The sequence below is a fragment of the Quercus robur genome, chromosome 2, assembly GCF_932294415.1.
Source record: "Quercus robur chromosome 2, dhQueRobu3.1, whole genome shotgun sequence".
In the NCBI taxonomy this organism is placed as follows: domain Eukaryota; kingdom Viridiplantae; phylum Streptophyta; class Magnoliopsida; order Fagales; family Fagaceae; genus Quercus; species Quercus robur.
Genome location: NC_065535.1, coordinates 26,403,167 through 26,419,842, shown reverse-complemented (window position 1 = coordinate 26,419,842; position 16,676 = coordinate 26,403,167). Strand labels below are relative to the sequence as shown.

The following is a 16,676-nucleotide window of genomic DNA, read 5'->3' as shown; positions in this document are numbered from 1 at the left end:
GCTAGATTTAAAGAAATGGAATGTAGAAGAATTTGGCATTGTGGAGGATAAGATGAATGAGTTATGGAAGAACCTTGAAGCATTTGACTTGCTGGAAGATAGTCGTCCTCTATCATATGATGGGACTTTAGAAATAGAACGACTTCGCATTGATCTTGAAAAGGTAACTCTTATGGTTGAAATATGTTGGAGGCAAAAATCTAGGGCCCTTTGGATCCGAAAGGGGGATAGAAACCCTAAGTTCTTTCATAGAATAGCAAACTCCCACAGAAGATTTAATACTATAGACAATCTGTTGGTGGAAGGTGAATTGACATCGGATCCTAATTCAATAGCAGCTTGCGTCTCTCATTTCTACAAACAATTGTACTCTGAAAATGAGGGCCAAAGACCTGTGCTTGATGAAGTGGAATTCTCTATGATTTCTGAGGAGGAAGCTGCTTGGTTAGAAAGACCATTTGAGGAAGAGGAGGTATTTGGTGTCATCCAAGGTTGTAATTGCGATAAATCTCCAGGACTAGATGATTTCTCAATGGCTTTCTTTAAGGCTTGTTGGGACTTTTTAAAACTTGAAATTATGGAGTTTCTTGCCAACTTCCATTCACAAGCTGTCTTTGAGAAAAGTCTTAATGCAACTTTCATTGCTCTCATTCCAAAGAAAGTAGATGTTGTCAGTGTGAGAGACTTTAGACCTATTAGTCTTGTGGGTAGTATTTATAAAGTCATTTCCAAGTTGCTGGCTAATAGGCTGAGAAGGGTAACTACTGCATTCATCTCTGAGTCTCAAAATGCTTTTGTTCTGGATAGACAAATCCTAGATTCTGTCTTAATTGTTAGTAAGTGTTTGGATAGTAGGCTCAAGGCAAGGATACCTAAGGTTTTATGTAAGTTGGATGTGGACAAAGCTTTTGATCATGTCAATTGGGATTTTCTTATGTATATGTTGCAGTGTTGCGGATTCTTTGAGAAATGGAGAAAGTGGATTCTATTTTGCATCTCCACAGTGAGATTTTCAATTTTGATAAATGGCTCCCCTAAGGATTTCTTTGGGAGCTCTAGGGGGCTGCACCAAGGAGATCCTCTCTCCCCGCTCTTATTTGCTATTGTTATGGAGGCATTAAGCCATTTGTTGGATGGTGCGGTTCTGGTTGGACACATTTCGGGTTTCACTATTGGTACCAGGTCTAATACCCCCCTCATGGTGACACATCTATTCTTTGTGAATGACACTTTAATTTTCTGTGATGCTACAGCAAGTCAGATTGAATATTTGCGGGAGATTTTAGCCTCTTTTGAGGTGGTGTCAGGGTTGCACATTAACCTGGCTAAGTTAGAATTAGTTCCAGTTGGAGAGGTGACTAATATGGGGGAGCTGGTGGCATTGTTGGGTTGTAGACAGTCATCTTTGCCAATGACTTACTTGGGATTGCCGTTAGGTGCTAAATTCAAGGACATGGCAATTTGGAACTCTATCCTAGAAAGAATGGAGCGAAGATTAACGAGTTGGAAGCGATTATACTTATCAAAAGGTGGTAAGATTACCTTAACCAAAAGCACTCTCTCAAGTTTGCCAACTTATGTCCTATCTCTCTTCCCTATTCCTGCAGATATTGCTATTCGTATTGAGAGGTTTCAAAGAAATTTTCTATGGGGTGGGATAGATGAGTTTCCTAAATTCCGACTAGTAAATTGGGCCCAGGTTTGTTCTCCATTGCAGTATGGCGTTTTGGGTATTAAAAATTTGAGAACCTTCAAACAAGCTTTGTTGGGGAAATGGTTGTGGAGATATGGAAGAGAGACAACCCATCTCTGGAGGCGGGTTATTGAGGCTAAATATGGGAATAATTGGGGAGGTTGGTGTACAAAAGAAGTCTCTAATCCTTATGGTGTTAGTCTTTGGAGAACCATAAGACAAGGTTGGCCAGCCTTTTCAAAATCCATTCAGTTCGAGGTTGGTGTTGGTGACAGAATTAAATTTTGGCATCATGTGTGGTGTGGGAGTTGTACTCTCCGAGAGGCTTTTCTGGAACTCTATAATATTAGTTGTAATAAGGAGTCTTCTATTGCAGATGTTATGCACTTTCCTAACCAGAGGCTTCACTGAGATCTTCTTTTTTTCTAGAGCTCCCCAAAATTGGGAAACATAACATTTTACACTTTTCTAGATCTTATCAATTCAATACCCCTTAATGGTGAAGTTCAGGACAAACTATGCTGGAAACCAATTGGAAATAAGAATTTTAAAGTGAGTGAGTACTATCTCTCCCTTTCCTCTACTCTCAACATTTCTTTCCCTTGGAAGCCTGTGTGGCGTTCAAAGGTCCCTACTAAGGTTGCTTTCTTCTCTTGGACTGTCTCATTAGGTAAGATTTTGACTACTGAAAATTTATGGTATAAGGGTGTCGTAGTTGTAGATTGGTGCTATATGTGTAAAAAGAGTGGAGAATCGGTGAATCACTTCTTCTTCATTGTCCTATTGCTTATGAATTATGGTCTATGGTGTGGGCTTTATTTGGTCTTCAATGGGTTATGCTGCATGATGTCTCTGATTTATTTTCGAGTTGGCAAGGTTCCTTCGGTGGGCATTGGAGCATTGATTTATGGAGGGCTATCCCACATTGTGTCCTATGGTGTATTTGGCGAGAATGGAACTCAAGATGTTTCGAAGGGAAGGAACGGTCTATTTTAGAATTTAAATCTCTTCTTCTTCACACCTTGCTAGAGTGGAGTTCTTCCTTTAATCTTTTCCCTTGTTCTAATTTTTTAGAAATGCTTGATCTTTGTAATTTTTGTGTTTGATGTACTGTTTTCCACGTACACCCCTGGTGTACCTGGACTTTTGATTAATACAATTCTGTTATTTATCAAAAAAAAAATATTACATTCGAAAGCCTTAAATATGTTGTCCCCTTAAAAGTCAAAACGTTGGACTTAGAAGAAGGATTAACGAATCACACAAGCGACGTTGGTGTCTACCATTTTTTTTTTAAGAAAAAACATTATTTTGACTTTGTTTATTTTAGTGTAATAGCTCTCCTTGTGGATTCTTTGGTAGCACCAGAGGTTTGAGGCAAGGTGATCCGTTGTCTCTATTTTTGTTTGTTTTGGTGATGGAAGCTCTTGGAAGAATGTTGGATAAAGCAGTTCATGAAGGTCACATGTCGGGATTTAGTGTGGGTAACTTGGAGGGAAGATCCATGGCGGTGTCTCATCTCCTTTTTGTGGATGACATGCTAATCTTTTGTAAGGCTGATTTAGATCAAATTTTGATTCTTCGTATGATTCTTATCTGGTTTGAGGTGGTGTCAGGTCTAAAGATTAACTTGGGCAAGTCAGAATTAGTTCCGGTTGGGGTAGTCAATCATATTGACCTTTTCTTGGTTGTTCTTGGCTGCAAGCAGGGCTCTTTCCCAATGAAATATCTAGGTCTTCCTTTGGGTGCTAAATTCAAGGATAAGACTATATAGAATCCAATTTTGGAGAAAATGGAGAGGAGATTGGCGGGTTGGAAACGCTTATACTTATCCAAGGGAGGTAGAGTCACCCTAATCAAAAGTATCCTATCTAATTTACCCACTTATTTTCTATCCTTATTTCCTATTCCTGCTAGTGTGGCTAACCGAATTGAGAGGCTCCAGCGGAATTTCTTATAGGGCAATTTTGGAGATGATCCTAAAATTCATTTGATTAAATGGGCTACTGTTTGTTCTCCTATTTCTTCGAGTGGCTTAGGGATAATGAAGATAAGATTTTTCAATGAAGCTTTACTTGGGAAGTGGCTTTGGAGATTTGGGATTGAGGAAGATGCCCTTTGGAGGCAAGTGATAGAGATAAAATATGGATGTGTGTTGGGGGCCCCGCGGGGGGGGGGGGGGGTGCTGGTGTACCAGAGCTGTGATTGGCCCTTATGGTGTTGGTTTATGGAAAAATATCAGTCAGGGATGGCCTTCCTTCTCTCGCCATATTCTGTATGTGATGGGTTTAGAGTGAAGTTTTGGCAAGACCGGTGGTGTGGAGAGACATCTCTTGCTGTTAGATATTCGGACTTGATGCCAGTGTGACTGAGCTTATGATGTCCACCAATGGTGTCCTCTTTTGGGATGTGAGATTCGTTAGGGGTGTGCATGCTCGAGATCTAGAGGCTATGTCTGACTTCATGGAAACCATTTATGGTTCTCCTATAAGGGGGCTAGGTGAGGATAAAATGTGTTATCCTAGCAAAGTTAAGGGTTTCTTGGTTAGTGATTATTATAGAATTTTAGCTGGCATCGCTTTCTATGAGTTTCCTTGGAAAAGTATTTCGAAGCAGAAGATTCCCTCTAGAGTAGCTTTCTTTGTTTGGACTACTGCCTTAGGGAAATGCTTGACGATTGATAATTTACGTAAAAGGAAGGTGTGGATTTTGGATTGGTGCTACATGTGTAAGAGAAATGGTGAATCGGTTGACCATCTATTCCTTCATTGTCCTTTTGCTACGGATCTATGGTCTATGTTTTTGGGTCTTTTTGGAGTAACTTGGGTTATGCCGCACACTGTTTTTGGGTTGTTACGGTGTTGGCAAGGTAGCTTTGGTTGTCATCAAAATGGTTATATTTGGTCTATCATTCCTCATTGCTTATTGTGGTGTCTTTGGAGGGAGAGAAATAATAGATGTTTTGAAGATACTGAGGGATCTATTCCGGACCTCAAGCTTCTCTTTTTTAGAACTTTAAGGGATTGGTTGTTTGCTTTGCAAAATAAATATTTCTCTTCTTTTATTGATTTCCTAGACTCTTGCAATTTTTGTATTTGATTTCTTTTCCCTTGTTCACTCCCTGTGCACTATGGTGTTCCTTTTTTATTAATATATCTTATTACTTATCAAAAAAAGAAAAAAGAAAAAGAAAAAGAAAAAAAAGAAACAGAAAGGAAATTACTATTACTTTTAGAGCTTGTGCGATGCATGGCTTAATTAAAAGTTATATATGTTGAATCTATATTAATAATTTGAAGGTTATATATGTTAAATCTATATTAATAATTTGTAAGTCACACAATAAAAACAAATAAATTTTACAAATTGAGGGGATGTAAACAACATATCACCACTAGAATGTTATAAACATGTAATTCGGATATGATATACAAAATAATAAGGGAGTGTTTGGTAGTGTATTTTGAATAACAGTTTTCAGTGTTTAAACAACAACACTCGTATTTTCATACACTTTTTTACTTACACGTATTTTCAAAAAATACAAACAATGTTACTAGAATAATATTACCAAACAGACCCTAAATCTTCTAAAAGGAGAATAAGAGATTTGTAGAAATTAATATATCAATTCTTGTGGAAGATACCCCACTATGAAAGCATGTCTAACTATATTTAATCATTGATTATCAAACCATAAGCATATAAAATATATTAAATTTAAGGGAATTAGCTAAAAAAAGAAGTAACAACTACTAAAGAGACATGTTATGTTTACAACATTTTCACAATAAATCCAAAAAAAGCAACTAACCACTTATGATTTGTTGTGAAAATATTGTGGACATAGTAGTTCTCATAAAGAAAAATGCTATGTTCACAACATTTTTACAACAAATCATAAACGATAGATTGTTATTAGTTGTTATGGGTGGACAAAAAAGTAATTTAAATTGTAGATTCAAATTAAAACCAATAGTAATTAACCATTTATTATTTGTTGTAAAAATGTTGTGAAAAAAAAACTAAATTAAATAAAAAAACTGTACAATTGGTAGGAGAATTAAAAAAATACACCAAATAACCGTGTGTGTGTATGTGTGTGTGAAAATGAGAGTCCATGAGGTGTATGTAAAATCAAAAAGGATATAGACGTTCTCAAGAATTAGAAAAGATATAAATAAACAACGATTACACGTTAATTTAGTTTTTGTTATTCAAACTAATCAGGCCTCTTTTAGGTATAGTAGTTGTATGCCAAATTGCCACCAACTAACTAAATTTAATTTTTAAAAAAAGAAATTTAATAAATTTTCAGCAATTTGGTGTAGCCACTTGGTGCAATCATGACTTCTAAGCTCAACTTTTATTATATATTATGTGATGATATTTTAATTATCAAGTTTTACAATTTTTTAATGAAAATTTGAAAATATAATAATGTGGGGGTGGGGGTGGGGGGGGGGGGGACGGGAATCCAAGGATACAAACAGATAGGCCGAGGATAGCATCATATGTACGGACCTCGAAATACACTAATAACATACCCTTGGGAAAATTCGAACAACCCCCTATTGGAGCAGGAAAACCACAATGCCTGAGGACTCAGAGGACACCTGTGCACTCTCGGGAGGTCGAGATCCCATGCTATAGGCCGTCGAGCACAAACCAAGGGTGAAAAAGAAGATTTGTCATCAAGTTAGGAAGAAAATAAGATAGATAGAGTATCAATCACCTTTCGCATTTAATGCTCTGCATTCACTTAGCTGGCCGCATTAATGAGGACATGACACCTGAATAGTGTCACCACAACTCATAGTCTAATGTGGGAGCCTTCTAGTAAGGCTCTGATGGGACAAGTATCAATGGAGGTGAACCATGACCCTTCATATGTAGGGCTCAGATGCACCTTAGCTAACTATATAAAGCATAGGAATCCCTAGAGAAGGGGGATTTAGAATTTCTAAGGAAGAAACACTTGTAATCTCTATCTCAGACTAAACTCGAGGAGTTCAATACAATCCCTTTAAGGCTATCTTTCTAAAATACTTGCATAATAATACTTAATGTTAATCTTTCCAATTCCAAACAGTTTAATCTATTCAAAAGAGGGTATATAAGGTTGATTAAACATCCCACCTCTACAAATTAATTGTTTGAGCAAATGTAGCAAGTATATCATCCTTTCAACTTGTCTTATCTTCTTGACTACACAATTGGCACCGTCTGTGGGAAGGTCTCCTAATTACCCTTAAAAGTCTTCTTACTGTGGCCAATCCTAGAAGAAGTGGCTCATTGGAATCCGTTGGATCCTAGCATAGGGACCACTTTGTTAATCTTGAGTGAAGGAGGGATCGGCATATGGCCCATACTCATAGCGAAAGAGTGCCATCTATACACTTTGAGTGAATAGGTTAGCATCAAGCCAGTCATAATTCACCTGATGAGGAGGTGTATAACCTCAAGAAGAAAGTGGACCAACTATGCCGGTGTCTTCATCACAAGGCTCGAGTAAGGGAAGAAAGGACTCCCACCCCAAGCCAAAGTTCTAGCTCTGAGGATGACAAAAATTATCGACGAAGAAGTAAAACTCCCTATAGCGAGTCTTTCAAGTCGTCATCACGATACTCTTTCGGTGAAAGGCACCACCACAAGAGATCCAGGACCTTACCGAGGAAAAGTCAGGGAAATGATGCCATGGGAAAAGCGCTCTAGCAGATATCTCGTTCACCCTTTTCTAGGCATATTAAGCAGGCCAAACTCCCTCGTTGCTTCAATCAACCAACTTTTACAATATACAATGGCAAGACATACCTTGTTGAGCACGTGAGCCACTTTAATCAAAGAATGGCCGTCCATTCCAAGAACAAAGTGTTGATGTGTAAAGTTTTCCCCTTAAGCCTCAACCCAATGGCCATAAGGAGGTTTGATGACCTTGTGGAGGGATCTATAGGATCTTTTGAGGAACTAACAAGGGCATTTGGAGCAAGATTTGTCACATGTAGTTGAGTCTCGAGACCTCTAGATTCTTTGCTTTCAATGTGCATGAGGGAAGGAGAGACCTTAAAAATCTATTCCGACAGGTATTGGGAGATTTATAATAAAATAGATGGGGAATTCAAGGATGTGGCTGTCAGAACCTTCAAGGTGGGTCTCCCTACACATTTCGATCAACAAAAATCTCTTACCATGAAGCTTCCTCGAAGCATGCATCAATTAATGGACCGGATTGAGGAGCATAAGAGGGTCGAAGACAATCAAAATCATAGTAAAGGGAAGGGAAATGCTTTCACTCCTGACCACAGAGATAATTCAGCCAGTTGGTTTACACCGTCTCAACCGAGGAGATTTTTTTTCAACTAAGCATCTTGCAACCTTGCTAGACCCTAGACAGTAAACTTGGTATTTAAAGAACCGATCTACCAAATGTTAGAAAAGATCAAGAACGAGCCTTTAAATGGTCCAACAGAATGGGAGGAGATCCCACCAAAAGAAATCAAAATCTGCATTGTTAGTATCATTAGGACCGAGAACATACCACAGAGGACTATAGGACTTTGCAAATCATCCTGGATCAATTAGTTAGAGCGAGAAATTGAAGCAGCTCTTACACCAGCCTGCAGTTTAAGGGGAACAACCTATAGTAGGATCTCAGAGAAATAGCATTCCTCAATCTTCCCTAGGAACAATCAATATCATCTTTGCGGCCTCGAGGAAAGGTTTTAGCTCAGTTAATGGGGTGATGACAATATCTCCACAATTAATTGGGGACGAAGAAGGTGGGCCGTCCAAGAAATTTAGGATGCGGGACCAGCCAATCCTGGGGTTTTCCAAGGCCGATAAGGAGGGAACAATTCATCCCCATGACGATGCCCTCGTGGTAACCCTGCGAATAGCGAGATTTGATGTCAAGAGGGTAATGATCAATTAAAGGAGTGGGGCTGAGATCATGTACCCGGATATATTAAGGGCTTGGGGCTTAGGCCAGAAGATCTAAGCAAATACGATGTTCCTTTGGTCGGATTTGATGGAAACGCTATTATCCCTAAGGGGATGATTAGGCTACCTGTGCAGACAAGAGAACAGGTGGTGAATGTGGATTTCATTGTCGTGGAGGCTTATTCACCCTATATAGCCATTCTAGCAAGGCTGTGGCTCCATGCTATGGGGACTGTATCTTTAACTCTGCATGTAAAGTTAAAATATCCCATTGAGGAAGGTGTTGGGGATTATTTGGATGCCAAGTAATGGCCAGGCAATGCATGGTAGTGGCGATTAGGCACCAAGTGACTGAAGTTGGTTCCTTGGAGTCAATTCTTGCCTTATAGCAATTACAGCCTATATTATCAGCCCCCTTGGATTCCTCGACATCGTGTGAAAGGCTTGATAAAATCATCATCGGAGAAGACGAAGAGTAGTACTTCCAGATTGGGACTGAGCTTCCACTAGATTAGAAAGAATAGTTAGTGAGATTCCTGAAGAGAAATTTAGATGTCTTTGCTTGTAGTGCATATGAAGCACTTGGAGTTGATCCAGAATTCATTTGGCATAGTTTGAATGTAAACTCGAAGGCAGTCCCGAGGAAGCAGCAACCTCAACGGTCTTCCAAAGAACATGCCGAGGCTGTAAAGGAAGTTTGGAAACTTAAACAGGCGGGGCTATCAAAGAGGTTTTCTACCCCGAATGGTTAGTCAACATGGTAGTGGTAAAGAAGAAGTCTGAGAAATGGAGAGTATGCGTGGATTTTATGGATCTCAACAAGGCTTGCTCCAAAGATCCATTCCCTATTCTGAGGATCGATTAACTTGTTGATGCAACATATGGCCATCCTAGGATGAGCTTCCTAGACATTTTCCAAGGATATCACCAAATTCCACTAACATTATCAGATCAAGAGAAAACAGCTTTCCTTACCCCAACAAGAAACTATCATTACTAAGCAATGCCCTTCGAGCTAAAGAATGTTGAATCCACGTACTAGAGGATGGTAACGAGGATGTTTGAGGGTTAATTGGGCAAAAATGTGAAGCCCTACATCGATGATATGGTGGTGAAAAGTAAGAAAGTATCTGAGCACTTGGGGGATCTTGATGAAGTCTTTATGGTATTGAGGAAGCATAGGCTTCGTTTAAACACCTCCAAATGTTCCTTGGGGGTAGGATCGGAAAAATTTCTAGGATATATGATTACACATCGAGGAATTGAGGTTAATCTTGACCAAATTAAAGCCATTCATAATCTACATCCACCTTGCAACCCTAAAGAAGTCCAGCGTTTGACTTGGATGACCGCGGCTTTGAACAGATCTATATCTCAGTCAGCAGACTGATGTAGACCTTTTTTCCAATTGTTGCATAAATGGAAAGACTTTATTTGGTCTAAAGAGTGTGACAAAGCTTTTGAAGATTTGAAGGCATATTTAGCTCACCCTTCAATCATGTCTAGGCTAGAAAAAGAGTAGGTCTTATATGCGTATATAGTTGTTACATTGCATGCAATAAGTCTGGTTCTGGTACGAGTTGAAGAAGGAATCCAAAAGCCAGTGTATTATGTTAGCAAATCCCTCCAAGAGGTTGATGTCTGGTACCTCCCTCTGGAAAAAGCTATCTTGGCCATAATTCATGCCATGAAAAAGCTTCCGCATTATTTTCAAGCCCATACAGTTGTCATCCTTAATCAATTACCGTTGTAGGCATTACTTTGGAGGTCCGACTATACTGGGAGAGTGACTAAGTGGAGAACTATGCTGGGTGTATTTGATATTAGATACCTACCTTGTACGGCAGTGAAAGGATAGGTTCTCGTAGATCTGGTGGTAGAGTTCACTGAAGAGCAAGAGCAAGCTAGTTCTGAGGAAGTGGGAACACCTGAAATAGGATTAAGGGTAAATGCAGTCTCATCCCAATAGGCTTGGCAGTTGTTTGTAAACGAGGAAGAAACCAAAAGGGCTCAAGGGTTAGGATCGTGATAATTTCCCCAAAAGGAATTACTTTAGAAAAATCTTTGAGACTAAGCTTTTCAACCACGAACAATGAGGCTGAGTATGAGGCCTTCCAAGTAGGATTGATTATCGTCCAAAAGCTCGGGGGGAAACTCGCGAAAATTTATTGTGACTCAAGACTCATAGTTGGGCAGGTTCGAGGTGAATTTAAAGCAAAGGATCCAAGGATGTCATGGTACTTAAATTAGGTAAAATGATTGCTGGATAGTTTTGACTCCTCTACCCTAGAGCAAATTCCTCGGAGTAAGAATTCTCATGTTGATTCCTTGATAACTCTGGCCACTTCGGCTGGAGAAAGACTTCCAAGGATCATATTGGTGGAAAACCTTGTAACCCTTACTTATGACAAACTAACACTAGTAGGGGTGAACTTTACATGAGTAGGCCCTAGCTGGATGGATTTGATAATCTCGTTCCTTAAGGATGGAACTTCCCTCGAGGACAGAACTGAGGCAGAGAAAACTCATAGAAAAGCGTCGAGGTATTGGCTTTCGAAAGAGCAGAAGTTGTACAAGCGCTCATATTTAGGACCATACTTGTTATGTGTTCACCCTGAGGCAGTGGAAACATTGCTGGAAAAGCTTCATGAAGGGATTTATGGTAGTCATATGGGAGGAAGGTCCTTGTCACACAGAGCTTTAACATAAGGCTACTGGTGCCCGAGCATGCAAAAGTCCTCGCAAGAGTTTGTTAAAAAGTGTGATCAATGCCAAAGGAATGCCCCAAACATTCATCAGCTAGGAAGAGTTCTCGATCCCTTAACTAGCCCATGGCCCTTAGTATAATGGGAGCTAGACATCGTTGGCCCATTCCCTAAGGCTACCAAAAACCGAAAGTTCCTCCTCGTCGCAACAGATTACTTCATTGAGTGGGTGGAGGCCGAGCCTCTTACTAACATTCGAGATCAAGATGTGAAGAGATTTGTATGACGGAATATCATAATGAGATTTGGGATCCCAAACACTTTCGTCTTGGATAATGGGCTCTAGTTTGATAGCAAGACTTTCTAGGGGTATTGTTGTGATTTAGGCATAAAAAGTAGATACTCCACCCCAGCATACCCTCAAGGTAATGGCCAAGCAGAGGCCACGAATAAGGTCATTGTGGATGGATTGAAGAAAAGGCTGGAGGAAGCTAAGGGTAAATGGGTAGATAAGCTGCCATATATGTTATGGGTGTATCGCATGACACCTAAGAGATCCACTGGAGAAACTCCTTTCTCCATGACGTATGGATCTAAAGTAGTTATCCCTTTGGAAACAGGCTTTCCAACTATGAGATCTGACCAATTTGATAGTAGTAGCAACAAGCGTCTTCTCTCCACCAATCTAGATTTGGCCGAAGAACGAAAGGAGGTCGCCACTGTTAAGCTGGCCTAATACCAGCAAAAGTTAAGGCGAGGATATGAGAAAGGTATAAAAGTTAAGGCATTCGTACTAAGGGACCTCGTCTTGAGAAGGGTGGTCGGGAATATGAAAAATTCTCTTAGGGAAAACTCGGTCCCAACTGGGAAGGACCTTATTGGGTGACCTCAGTAGCTAGAGTAGGGGCTTATCGTTTAGAAGACCCAAATGAAATTTCGGTCCCTCAACCATGGAATGTAAATAACTTACGAAAGTATTACTATTAGTGTGAGAGCTTATATATGATCAAGTTTATATGTATAATTTCAATGTATTTACGATAGGGGTGTCCACGGGTCGGGTTTGTGCCCAACCCGCAACCGACCTGTAAAAGATCGGGTAGGCAGATTCTCAACCCGCAACCGACTCGTTAAGAGGGTCGGGTTTCGCGGGTCGATTTGTCGGCGGGTGGCATCAATTTCGGGTGAGGCCGAAACCCAACAAAAAACACAGAAAAACGGCCAAAATTGGCGAGATCTCGCCTGATCCGGCCAAGATCCGATGAGGATTTCGTCAAATCCAATGATTTTTCCCTAAATTGTGTCAAGAATCGTTGGATCTGGTGTATCTATGCTGAATCTGATTGTTTTGGTTGCCGAAATATGCCAAATCAAGCTGAAAACTCGTTAGAATCGCTGGAGAATTAGCCAGAATTTGATGTCTTCAGGCAGATTGGGTTTCACGAGTTTTGAATGAGGGGACTCAAAACCGACCCGCTGGCATTGGGTTTTGGAGCTTGGGACATGCGGCCGACCGCTAAAGCAGTCGGATTGGGTGAATGCTGGTCGGGTACGGGCAGGTGGCTGGGTGGGTTGGATAGCCCTAATTTACGGAATCTTTCTTTTGTTCCTCCTATTGATTAAAGTGCTGATTTTAGATCCAAAGTGAATACTCCTAAGGGTTAAACAGAACCTCGACTAAGTTCGATTCCTCGGATCACCTGCCTTGGGTAGATTAACGCCTTAATTTCTCTAATGATTAAATAGAACCTCGGTAAGGTCCGATCCCTTGGATCACCTACCTTGAATTCATTAACTCCTAATTTTGCTATCTAAAGGTAAGACTTTCTCTATATCAAACTCATTGGATCAGTACACAAGGTTAAAGAGTGATATTAAAAGAAAAAAATTAAGATGACCTTAGAAGTAAGGTAAGGTAAGGTAAATAAAATTAATTGAAAGATGCTAAAATTGTAAAAAGCACACATACACTAAATGGGAAAATAAAAGTTTTCATTGACTGATAAACATGCAGAAGAGACTACCAACAAAAGGCCCCACACAAGTAAATCCCAGGGGAGTACAATCAGCCATGTTTAGAAGAAAAAAAACTTAAACCTAACTCCTACTTTGGCAAGTGTTTTCTTTGCTCCTCTGGTCCTTTGTCCTTCTCGGCCTCTTTAGAAAGTTGCCCCTCGGTGGAAGGTTGTGGTGTCAAGGAAGGAGCTTTGTCCAAGGCTGGTACCTCTATTGCAGTAGAAGTTGAAAGAGATGTTGGGGCCTTGTCACCCGAAGTTGGGTCAGAAGCCTCAGTATAGGCAGGTTGGGCTGAAGAAGCAACACTACCTTGGGCCGTAGTAGCTACTTTAACCCTAATAGCTGGAGGGTAGAACACTTTCTCTCTACATTCCTTAGTTCCGAGGATTGATCCACCCCGACAACGTTTAAAGCCTTGGTCCAAGTCCTAAGGCAGAAACCACGACACACTGTTGTAATCAGAGACATTAAATGGGCCTTAGTCCCTTTCTTCCCCAAGTCATAGGCTGTGAGCTCAACTTTGGCAATCTCCGCAACTTTTTGCTCTGATTCTTTGGTCAAATCCCCAATTTTGGCTCGGGCCAGAGAGAGCTGCTCTTCGGCCTCCTTCAAATGACGAAGTTACTCTTGAGCTTGCCTCTCGAAACTCTCTATTGAAGCCTCAACACTTTTCCAAGCCTTATCACACTCGATTAATTTGAGGAGAGTCTCCTTTAGTTTCTTGTCAGACTAAGCTTATGCTTTCTAGGCCGCATAGCGCTTGGACTCTTCCTCTTTCTTTTCATATAGGGTTTGATCCACCCACTCCTCGGCGACATGAGTCGCTTGAGTTGCCTATTGTTTTGGAGAAGAAGAAAGGAATTAATATCAAAGTTTACAAGCACAAAAAAATTTGGGGGGGAGGGGGGGAAGGATACGAACATACCAAGGCCAAATTCCTCTTCAAGGATAGAAACATCTCTTGCTTCTTTAGATTTCAGAGCTTGGCCATATCTCGAGGCAATAAGAGCACTTGCTCCACGGAGTTGGCAACATATCTTGCCCACCCATTGTCGAAGTCTCGGATAAAGGAATCCGAGGTAAGGGGAGCTCCATCCAATACCAAGGGTGGATTCCAATTCGGAACTCTGGGCCGATGTTCATGGGCAACCTCGGACACCTCTCCACCCCTCCTTTGCTAAGATTAGGTGGCCTTTGAAACCCTAGTTTGCTCTGGGGAGGTTTCCTCCTGAATCTCGCCCTCTTCAGTAGCCCCCTTTCCAATCTTCTTATCCCTCTTCATTTTCTTTTCAATTGGATCATTTTGAGGAGGAGGAGGGGCAGGAGTAGGCGGCCTCGGCACCACTAGAACCTCCAGAGTGGCATCACCAGCATGAGATTCCAGAAGAGATAGTAGGTTGGGTAGTTTCTTCTCAATCATCATTCCTTCAAGTACTTCAGTGGCCCCTTGGTTACTACTAATGGCAATAGTAGCTGGAGTAGAGGTTGTCACCACACTTTCAGTCACGTCAGAATGATAAAACACCTCAAAATCTTCCTCACGAACTGGGCTTCCAAAGTCCTCCTCCTCGGTCTCTTTAAGAGGAACCTCGGCCTCATCCTCTGATGGGACAATTTCTTCACCCTCTGCAATGAATTGTGCTACCTGGTGTGCGAGGAGCTCCACGTACTGAGTTCCTGCCAAAGGGGCTTTTTGGATGAACCCTTCAATGGCTACGTTGACCCTTGCAAGATGAGAGCCTTTAGCCTTAATTATGTGCTTTGAGGTCTGAAACCGGGAAGAGATGGGAGTGAAGCCAAGGATGACGTGCATAGCTCAAAGTTGGCCATCGTGGTGGAGAAATATTTCGGACCTTAGGATTTGGTTCAGCTCGTAAAAATTCACCAAACTTTGTCTTTTAGTTGTGGCCTTCTTGTCTAAAAAAGAAAAGTAACAAAAGTCAAAATAAGAAATAGAATAAAAAAGGAGATGGAAAATTTTTTTAAAAAAAAAAGAAGAAAAAAAAAGGTAAGTAATATTCACTCCTAGTGAGAAAAATGGGAGTCGTTGGATCGTAAATTCTGAAGCGTCAGGAGTGTGTCTCAATTAGTTGAAAAGACTCTCCTACATGGGAACGCGTGAGAAGCATGCCAAGTCTCTTCCTACCAAAGCCTCCCTTCCCTAGAAGGAACAGGAAGTAAGGTTTTGGGGGGCTATTGTGGGGGGGAAGAGAATCCAAGGATACGGACATATAGGCTGAAGATAGCATCATATGTACAGACCTCGAAATACACTAATAACATACCCTCAGGAAAATACGGACAATTCCCTTCCGGAGCAGGAAAACCACAACGCTTGAGGACTCCAAGGACACCTGTGCACTCTCGAGAGGTCGAGATCCTATGTTGTAGGTTGTCGAGCACAAACTGAGGATAAGAAGGAAGATTTGTCATCAAGCTAGGAAGAAAAGAAGATAGATAAAGTATTAATCACCTTTGCATTCAATGATCTGCATCCATTTAGCTGGCTGCATTAATAAGGACATGACACCTGAATAGTGTCACCACAGCTCATAGTCTAACGTGGGAGCCTTCTAGTAAGGCCCTAATGGGACAAGTATCAATGGAGGCGAACCATGACCCTCCATATGTAGGGCTCAGATGCACCTTAGCTAACTATATAAAGCACAGGAATCCCAAGATAAGGGGGATTCAAAATTTCTAAGGAAGAAAAACTTGTAATCTCTATCTCGGACTAAACCCGAGGAGTTCAATACAATCCCTTTAAGGCTATCTTTCTAAAATACTTGCATAATAATACTTAATGTTAATCTTTTCAATTCCAAACAATTTAATCTATTCAAAAGAGGGTATATAAGGTTAATTAAACATCCCACCTCTACAAATTAATTGTGTGAGCAAACGTAGCAAGTATATCATCCTTTCAACTTGTCTTATCTTCTTGCCGCCACAAGTAATATTATGTTTCGTTAAGGAATTTTTCTAGGAATTATTATGAAATTTCAAGATATTCAAATTGTGATACTCATTTATAGGCTAATTAATAACAAAATCTATTCAATTAAAAAATGGATGATTACACTCTTTTCCCTTTAGATTTGGGGGATGACACTCTACTTTAAACTTGAAACTTGAAGGGAAAAAACACTTATCCCTATTTACACCTGTTTGACCAAAATACACTTTAATTAAAAATGCAAAGCTTAGAAATGTTGTATACTAACTTGCTCTTTGTTCAAGGGCAGGTTTCCAAAATTACCCTTCATTTTAGTATTAAAATTTATTATTTAAAATTTTTAATTAAAGTGTATTTAATTTTTTTT

General features: G+C 40.3%; 1 protein-coding gene across 4 annotated transcripts in view; it reads left to right on the top strand.

Moving 5' to 3' along the window:
- LOC126713086 (uncharacterized) overlaps positions 1-16,676 on the top strand; it is a 94,870-nt gene that overhangs the window by 41,912 nt on the left and 36,282 nt on the right. The gene's annotated exons all lie outside the window — the stretch shown is intronic.